The sequence below is a fragment of the Saccopteryx bilineata genome, chromosome 6 (genome assembly GCF_036850765.1).
Source record: "Saccopteryx bilineata isolate mSacBil1 chromosome 6, mSacBil1_pri_phased_curated, whole genome shotgun sequence".
Lineage (NCBI taxonomy): Eukaryota > Metazoa > Chordata > Mammalia > Chiroptera > Emballonuridae > Saccopteryx > Saccopteryx bilineata.
In genome coordinates, this window is record NC_089495.1 from 161,690,827 (window position 1) to 161,700,681 (window position 9,855).

General features: G+C 51.2%; 1 pseudogene; it reads right to left on the reverse strand.

Moving 5' to 3' along the window:
• Positions 1–7,049: 7,049 nt before the first annotated feature.
• LOC136308755 (large ribosomal subunit protein uL30 pseudogene) lies at positions 7,050–7,823 on the reverse strand (annotated as a pseudogene).
• Between the last annotated feature and the right edge of the window lie 2,032 nt (positions 7,824–9,855).

A 9,855-nucleotide genomic window follows, 5' to 3' on the forward strand; every position in this document is an offset into this window, starting at 1 on the left:
CCCCCTTCCCTGGGCCCACCACACCAAAGGTTAGAAGTAATCACTTGTCTCCCAGCCAGAGAATAAAATGTTGGGTTTTGAGTGAGAACTTTGGGTCAGGCAAACATGGATTCAAATCCAACTCCCTCACTTGTCAGCTGTGTGCCTTTGGACAAGCCGCATATCCACTCTGGGCCTCATTTTCTTATCTGTAAAATGGGGAAATAACAGTACCATCCACACAGGGTGTGTAAAGCACTTAGGGGGATGTCTGATACAGAGAGGGCACCTAATAAGTGAGGCTGAACTGACTATGGGCGAGCCCCCCAACACCCCATGGTCATGCCTTTTCAGCTCTAGAGTCTCGGAGCTTTCAGTAGGAGGAACCTTTCTTTTCTGTGTCAGGGTGGAGGGAGAAGGAAAATGGAGAAGATGGAAGGAAACGGCAGGGATGGGGGAGGTGTAGGCAGAGGCCCCTGGAATGGCTGGCAGCGCCCCCAAAGGCCATGTCACAAGGCATGGGTCTCAGACCACTGCTGGCCCTCCTTCTCTTCCTCTGTGCAGAAGTGTAAGTGATAAAACTTGCTCCCAGGGCCTGTCCAGGCTGGGTTGGTGCAAATTTGCTGGACAGGGAGGTTAGCTGCTATAAGAGCTCACTAAGCCTCGAGTTGGAGACCTGGGTCCCAGTCCTGCCTTAGCCAACAGCTGTGCAAACCACCTCCCTGCTCATCCACCCTTCACCTGACATCCTTGAGCACCTGCCATGTCCCTGGCACTGGAATGCAGTGAGAATGAGAGGCTGTTTCTGTCCTTGTGTGCATCTTGTTAAAGAGTGCACTTTCATTCTTTAATAGCAACCCCAACCAGGAACATCCTAGCTATTGGGTGTGAGGACACCTGGTTCTCAGGGCTGCCGTGATCTGGGTTGACCCCTAAAGCTGCCTCCACAACACAAGCTGTATTTCTCTTCTGTTCTTCCCGTGGCATCAGACAATCAGGCTGCTCCTGAGCTCCGTGAGCATCCTGCCTTTGCACTGCCTCATTCACCCATAAACCCCATTATATACAATAGCCTGAGTGAGCCTCCGGGCCCGACAACCTGGAGAACTGCAGAGTTGAAGGCAGCAAATAAATTCAGCAAATGGACCATTTGGCGTCCTGGTCATGGGTGAATTGAATTTCAGGGATTCGGGCTGCCCCTCTCCTCGTACCTCACAGTCAGGATCTGGTGAGCCTTGCCCACGGACGTGCCCCCCTTCCAGTACCTAGCCAGGGCCCAAGCAAGGCACCGTCCAGCCATGGCTTGCCATCTGTAACAGGCCTAAAATATCTGCCCAGCTCTCTGGCTACACCTGTCAAGACCACCACCATCTCTCAGAGCTGTGCTCCTGCAGTGTCTCCACCTGGTCCTCCTTCCTGCAGTCTTGGCTACCTACCCCTACCCCTTCGTGGTCACCAATGGCATCTAAGTAATCCATGTGGTCATGCCACATCCTGCTCCAAATCCTTCGGTCACCCCACTGAGAGGGGGTAATGCCAGTTCCCTTGCTGGGTTTCATACGGCTCTGCTCCCAGGTGCATTGATGAAGTACCTTGTGACTTTGAAATGGATAAATGTGGGTGGCCCCAGCCTCTGTCCCAAGGACACTAGCCCAGATGCTTGGTTAGGAAAGGAAAGACTCAGGAAGAGTTCAGGGGAGCCACCGGGTCTCCAGGATGCTGGTCTCTGGACTCTATTTCTGAATCGAATGAATGGACAGATGGTTTGGGCATGGGCAGGTCCAAGTTTCAGAGACACACGGAACAGGCCTCTGAGACAAGCACCTCCCTGTACCTCACTCATGGTGTCCTCAAGCTGGAACCACAGGCAGCCCACCCTCGATCTTGTCAGTTGTATTGAGAGAGACAGTGTGAGTGAGGGAGAGAGACGGTAGCAGCTGGCTTTGCATCTCTAATGGGTGAAAAAAATGGCAATTCATAAAATAAAATTATAGTTTTGCAGAATCCTGCAGGGGCCTGGGGGAGATGAAAAACACCTTTATTTTGTTTCACCCCTGTCAGAGCCACTGACCTGTGTGGGAGCAAGATAGCTTTCCTCGGGCCCTAGGGAGGGGCTGCTGGTGGTCCTTGCCCACCTTGACTCCCAGCCAGGAGGTCCCCACACCCTTGGGTCCAAAGAGTGCCCTCTGGAGAGGCAGAAGGGTCAGCAGCTTCCTCGAGATAATGTACCTGCCCACAAGTGTGGCCCTCTCCCCGAGACCTTAGTGAAGCCCTGAATCCACAACCCGAGAAAAAGGGATCTCCCTCCCAGTCCTGCCTGTCTACAGGAGAAAGGAAACAAGCCAAAGACAAGCACAGCACGGGTGTGGGACTTAAGTTACTGTGACTGGTGCTTGGGCTCCCATAATAATAAACACATCGGACAAATCGCAGTCTCGTCGCGGAACAGCTAATCTCGATGCAAAGCCTTTCTTCCCTGCACCAGAGGTGGGGAACCATCATAAACAAGAAGGGGAAATCAATTCCTGGTGCACTTTGTTCACTGAAGGGGACAATCTCAGTTCAAGTCTGTTCTTTCCTGTTTTATATTAACCTTGTCTATTTCCCACCTCCCGGCCCTCTTGGGAGTGGCGGACTTTGTGTGAGGGGGTGAGGTCAAGGTTTGAGAGGTGAGCCAGAGGAGGCAGACGGTCCCCTGGGCTCAGCCACGACCTCTTTACTGTATTATGTTGGGTGGATGAGGAGGTCTCCAAGTTGACTGAAAGAAATCGCAAAATGCAAGGGGCTTTAGAGAGCCTCCATTTCAACCACCTGACCTTATACATTAGGAAAATGAATTTTAGAGAGGTCAAGGTCTCACCCAAGGTTACTGAGCCACAAGCAGCAGAACCAGCCCATAAAGGAGCTAAATGAAGGGAGAGACCAGCGGCCCCACAGGTCCAGGATGGGGAGGGCCCAGGCACAGGGGGAAGCTGGTTCTGCCGCTCCTGGATGTTGTTGCCTGAGGTCAAATGAAGAACTCTTCAAGAAATAATGGCTCTGTAACTCAGGCGCTAAAGTAATGGAAGCCAGAGGGAAGATCGCCTCTGACTCTAAATCTCTAGGGGACAGCTGGTGGAGGGAAGGGGAGAGAAGTAATGGAGGCCTCCGATGTCCCTGACACAAATCCAGAGAAAAGTGCTTAGGAAACTAATCGCACCTACAGGGGGGAGGCGGGCGCCCTTCAGATGGTAAATCTCTCCATTACCAAGGACAGTTCCTTTACTGCCAACCTGCAGGCTCACTCAGACTCCACTGAGGGCACCTGGCACCTGCCTCATTTCTGAGCCCTCCCAGGTCCCCCTGCCAGTCAGTGTGGGCAAGGCTGGTTTCTGGCACTGTGGAGGGGAGCTAGGAAGGCCTGAAGCCCCTACCTGAATGCCACCTAGGGAAGTCACCAATCTACATTGGCATTGTCAGATTGAGCAAGTAAAAATATAGGATGCCCGGGTAAGTTTGAAACATAGCTCTAACTGCTCAACTTTGGTAATGATTGCAGAGGGCAGGGATGCCGAATATGTAAATTTAGGATGTTGTCACAGGGTTGATATGGGTCACAGGACAAAATCATTAACGCAGGACATGTCCTGTGGATGCAGGACACCTGAACATAACCCCAATGCCGGAGTCCCAAGCAGGTGTGTGAGAATATGTCCTGTCCCCAACACAAGGGTCTGTCTGCTCCTTCCAGGATGAATTCATCTCACTGTCAAACAGATAGTTTCAGTGTGGTTTCCTCAGTGTCCCCATGACTCTCCTCCCTGGGGCAGGGGGCCCCATAACTTCATCCCAGGAGGGCTTCCTGGTGGAAGCAAGCTTTGAGGAAAGGGGGAAAGACGGGGTATTTTTCTAACACCCTAGAGCTTTAGCATCACCTACATTTAAACATGTGGGGATGTTCTCAAGGATCAAACAATCAGCATTGGAATTAAAGTGACAAGAGGTTTATTAAAGGGGCATAGGATATGGGGTTCAACCTCGGCGGCTGGTCTGCTGTGTACTCAGGTCACCTGGTCCTTCTTGAGACACTATTTTCTTATTTGTGAAAGGGAGGCTGATAACAGACCTGCCCAGGCCACAGGTTGTTTTGAGAATTATGTGGGATAGTGGAAATAAAAATGTTTTTATTTTATTTTATGTTATTTTATTTTAACAGAGACAGAGAGAGAGTCAGAGAGAGGAATAGACAGGGACAGACAGACAGGAATGGAGAGATGAGAAGCATCAATCCTTAGTTTTTCTTTGCTCATTGCGACAACTTAGCTGTTCATTGATTGCTTTCTCATATGTGCCTTGACTGCGGCCCTTCAGTAGACTGAGTAACCCCTTGCTGGAGCCAGCGACCTTGGGTCCAAACTGGTGAGCTTTTGCTCAAACCAGATGAGCCCACGTTCAAGCTGGCAACCTCGAGGTCTCGAACCTGGGTCCTCGGCATCCCAGTTCGACGCTCTATCCACTGCGCCACCGCCTGGTCAGGCTGGAAATAAAAATGTTTTAAAACAGTAAACTATGCACTGAAAAGTTAGCCACCAATAAAAGTGGGCGTGAACAGGCATCGTGCACCATGCTCAGCATCTTGTCTCTCAGTTAGTACACCTGTCACAAGCCTGTAGGCAAGTCTAGCACTTCACTTTATATAAATCTACAGAAGCTCAGAGGTCCCGTAACCGTCAGCCCCAGAGTTGGCCAACAAAAGACTCCTTGATTCCAAACCCAGTGCTCATTCTCTTCTTATTTCAACAACCGTTTGCTGAGTGTTCACTGTGTCTAACCAGAGTGTGGGGCGTCAGGGATAAAGCCAAAATTATCATTTACAAAGCATTTCCCATGTGGCAGGCACTATGCCATGTCAGTCCTATACCATGTAAAGCACTTACTAGTATTCCTATTTTACCAACAAGGAATCCATCACTCAGAGAGGGTATGTGGCGAGCCCAAGGCTACACAGCTAATACATGGAAGAGTCTGGATTTTAACCCAGGGCATCTGACCTTGGAGGCCTTATTCTTATTATAGGCTCATCTTCCTCCTCATCATAATAATCACAAGCTCACCTGAACTCTAACGACAGAGGTCAAACAAATTTCCGTTTCAGGCTTTTGAGACAAGTTTGTGAAGTATACAGAGATGAAGAGCATCATGGGTGCAGACTCTTGAAAATGTGTTACAGGAAGGATCTAACATTTTTTTTTTCAGAGACAAGGATAGGTATGCAAATCTGAGGCTGCGGCTGAGACAAAGAGAGAGAGAGATTGGGCTTAATATTATGATCTGCAACATTTCCACGTCGGCATGGCTGCATCTCATCTCCCCAGGTCCCCTCGGAAGAATTAGTTTTTTTCCGTTAGAGCAAGCATGCAACTCATCTATCAGACGGACCCGAGGTGCTCCAGGCGCAGAGCTCAGGAGTCAGGGAGAAGAGGGCAGCCATCGCACGGCCCCCACCGTCCAAACACCCCCCCACCCAGGCTTCAATTTCATCAGGGGAAGGAAAGATGGCTCGAGATGCCTGTACATCAAGAAGCATGTAATTATGCATAATAAAAAGACGCTGGCCCTTGTGTATATAAACACAGCTTTGAGTGAGTACCCTTTTCCAAACAGCCCTTCTGGCTCACAACAGCTGCAATCAAACATCATAAACATACAGTTACTATCCAGGCCTCCAGGCGCTTCTGGACTGGGGTGGCGGGAGGCAGGCAGGCCGGGAGTGCAGGCGATGGCTACCTCTTTGGAGAAGGGGGCTGAGCAGAGAGCTGGCAGGCCAGGGATAAGAGCATTTATAATCAGGACATAATCTGGGACAGAGATCCAAGCCCCCTACCCCAAGATCAGCTGTCAGTCTCTCTGCCTCTCCTCCCTATTGTTCTGCTAACCCGAAGACAGTAGGAACCTCTCCAGACAGAGGGTGAAGGGCAGCTGCTGGGGCTGGGCCTGTCCATCAGAAATGTTTTCTGGTTTTGATTTTCAGGGGGGGTGTCACCCCATGTCCACCTACAATGATTTGAGCACTTGTCACCTGCAGAGCACTTTATAAGGTTGAGTAAGAAATGCACAGGTGGGTGAGTTCAGAGTATTTACGGTCTGGTCGGTTCAGCAGGAGAGGAAGCCCCCAACCACCACCTTGCTCAGGCTCCCAGGGTTCCAGCCTGCTGATCAAGAGGTGCCCCATGCTGCCAGCTGCTCCTGGCCGGACCAGTTAACTGCTGAGCTGGTGGTCAGCTCCTCCAGACCCACTCAGAGAGTCTGAGCAGTGTCCTCATCCACTCCTGCCCTGGTGACCCCCACGCTGCACCACAGGAGGGCCCGCCCCCCTCAGCACTGGGCTCTGTCCCTGGCTTCTCACAGCCAGCTTTTTGCAGGAGGTTCAAGAGCCAAGTGGCACGATCTCCTTCTCTGTCCTCATTGGCAGGCCCGTCTTGGCAGGTGCGTGGCCCAGCTGAGCTGAGTGCTCTGTCCACGTGTGGTGGGGGTGGGGATGTAAATGAAGTAGGCCCTGGGGGACACAGTGCTCAGTCTCCTCATCCAACAACTGATGTCAGGTCCTCTTGCTCCACACCCCAGACAAGCAGTAGATGTTGGCCTCACTCTGGGTTCCCTGGGAGTAGAGTCTAAGCTGAAGACTTGGGTGCAGGTAATTAATTTGGGAGGTGAGCCCAGGAAACAGGTGTGAATGGGGCAGAAAGAGTAAGATTGGGAAGGGACAGGCAACAGAGGAGGAGTTCTTGGGCTCATTACCACTGTGGGCATCTGGGCTCACTCCCACCGGGCCCCTGCGGAACAGGCTGTCTCTACTGGCGTCCTGCTGAGGGGCCTTGGACCAGCACATTCATGCCACTGACTCGCTCCCCTATTGCATGAGGTGTGACCTGGGGGTTAACCATCCTGCTTTCCTTTTCTTTCCTCTTCTTTCCTTTCCTTTCCTATTCTATTCTTTTCTCTTCTCTTCTTTTCTTTCTCTCTCTCTCTCTCTTTTCAATTTTTAAAGCAGTCACTATTTAGTAACTGTAAAAATAACCATGGTCAATACCTTAGCTCATCCTTCTAATAAGCCTGCTGAGCTGGTCTCCCCTGTTTTCAGCATCTGCACCTGTGACAGAACGGTGGTCTTTCTCTTCATCCATCTCATGGAGAAGATCACTGAAAGGGCCACAGGAAGTTACTTGCTTCCTTGAAGCATTTTCCAGCGGTTTGGATCTCACGAATCAGATCCTCCCTGCAGATGAGGCTGTGTTCAGCACAAGACTAGGCAATCAACATGGTATCTGTCTGGGCCATCGTTTTTGTTGTTGTCGTTGTTGATTTTGCCATAAATATGCTTGTAGATCAATTCATGTACTGGTTTCAGGTATACCTGAGTGGGTTTCATGGGTACCACTAGGCAATATACGGCTCCACAGTTCAGCATGTTCATCAGAGGCTCGTGGAGCTTAACCAAAGGGGCCGTTGAAAGTTTGTCGCAGGTGCAGAAGCTGCAGCATCTGTCAGACCTGTGGGTTCACACCACTGATCCCTCTGATGCCTGTGACAAATGCCAGTGTGGGTTCTGTGGGTCCACAGAAGTCGCCAGATTTTCTGGCCATCCCAGCCATTTGAATCTCAGTTCTGCACTTCTGCCGACACTTCTTGTGATGGTGCTTAGCTTTGTCATAGGTAAGTTTCCTTCTTGCCTTTCGAAGCATCTTCTGGGAAAAATTTTTTCTCAGGCGCTCAGTCTCCAGCTCTGCAAAATTCCTTCACTTTTTCTTAAGGGTTCCTGGCACAGCAGGCACCTTCTCCTTCCCTTCTGTGCCCTCCATGGTGCCAGCCAGAAGAGAGGCCAGCCTGCTTTTCCAGCCGCAGGGATGCTCCTCCTACTGTGGAGAAAGCCCTGGGAGGAGACTGGGGGGTTGGGGTGGGGAGGCTCAGAGCATAGATCAATGAATGAACAAAGAAGTAAAAAAAAAAAAAAAACTTTTAAGAAAGTATCAGAGCATAAGCTGGGGGCAGAAAGAGCCATCCCCCCTCTGCCTGAGTATAATGTCTCTGTGAGTCTCAGCTTTGCCTCTGACATGGGGCAATGCCAGGCCATGCAAGGACATCCTAGAATACCTCATGCTATAAATGTTCCCCATCCCCACAGCTCCTGCCACAAGTGGAATTTGAGAGACAAAAGGACACAGAGCATGGCAGATATGAGAGCAGGGATGCTGTAGTGGGCATGTGGCTCGGCCTTGGGGGACAGAGGAAAGGGCTTGGATGGGAGTGAACACTCCAGACAGGTGCCATGCTTAGGAATTAGGATTTTCTTTCCTACCAACCAGAGGTGTACAAGACACCCTGTGAGCAAAGCAGGCATGTCAGGGTCTAAGACTCCAGAGAAACAGGCTACAGGTCATAGGCAACCCCTGCCAAGGAGGAAAGAATCCCACATCCTCTCTCCCACCCCACCCACACCAGACACACCCTCCGCACGCAGTGGCAATGAGACTGCCAATTCTGACTCTGGAAGTCAGGGAAGGTTTCTAAGGGGAGGAGTGAGATGATCAGCTTTTGTTTTAGAAAAGCCAGAGTTAGGAGAGAATGGCTGAGGGGAGGGAGGTCAGTGGTGCTCACCTAGGTGTCACCATCCCGTGGGGCACTTGCCATCTGTTGTGCATTTTTCCTTATTGCAATGACTGAAGAGGGCACCCTCACATCGAGGGCAGGAGCTAAGCATCCTGCAGTGCACAAGACAGCCCCCCAATGATAAAGAGCTGCTCCGCCCAAATGCCACAGCACCACCATCGAAAGCCCCCAAAAGGGGCCTGGTGGCAGCCCAGGTGCATGATACCAAGGAGCTGAAGGACCCATTAAGCTGTTAGGAGAAAGAGGATGGCCCCACTCACCACGTTTTGGGGCTGTGTGCCCAGCTGGCTGAATGTTTAAGGATATGATGGGGACACCCATTTGGGGAAACCTGAAGGCCAGGGGTGGGCAGTGAGCAAAGATGTTTGGATGGGAACAACAGTTCCCATACGGTTGTCATGGGAACCATGATGGGACTGGCCAGTGTGAGCACCCGTGAGCACCACCAGCTGGGCCAGGTCTCCACAGGTGCTTAAAGGGAAGAAGGAAAAAGAACACCCGTGCTCCTCCAGGCGGCTGTTGCAACATGGTCACACATCCTCAGCCGCTTGGTGGCTCTGGCCTGGGAGAGAAGGGACCTACCTCCTCAAAATTCTGAAATTCTGATATCTCCCTACAGCCACCCGCCACAAAGCCACGTCTTTTTGTAACCGGTAGCCAGAGGGGGACTGGAGATGCTAATTTCATTTCATTAGATCCCAGAAGCCTTCTATTACAGCAGGCGGGAGGGAGGGACAGGAGCTGACGTGTTTTTAAAAGCCGCAGTTTTGCGCTGTTTTTAACTTAATGCTGCAGGTAAAAGATGCTGCCTCGGAGTCACTAATGATTCTCGTGAATTATTTTGGTTGATTTGCACACCCCTCCGACTTTAAATAACGAGGGAGGAAAGAGAGCCATGGTCCCTCCTGGAGCTGCGAACCTGCAGCCGGAAGGCGGTGCAGCTGAAACTGAGACTGCGGGATGTTCTTCTGGGAGCTGTGTTCCCTTGGGCGAGCACCGGGTCTCCCTCGGGCACCAACCACGGTCACTGGGCGTTTATAAACAGGGCACGAACTTGAGACTCCGTTCCCTTGCACTCTCCACTCCCCTAGCCACAAGCCACTTCATGGTCACCGACCAAATAACAGCGGGGAGTGTATTTGGTGTCTTTATCATAGGCCAGATCTCTTTATCTGCACATACTCTGAGGCTCGTTCTATGCTGAGAATCGGTGTGACTTTCCGTGTCCCT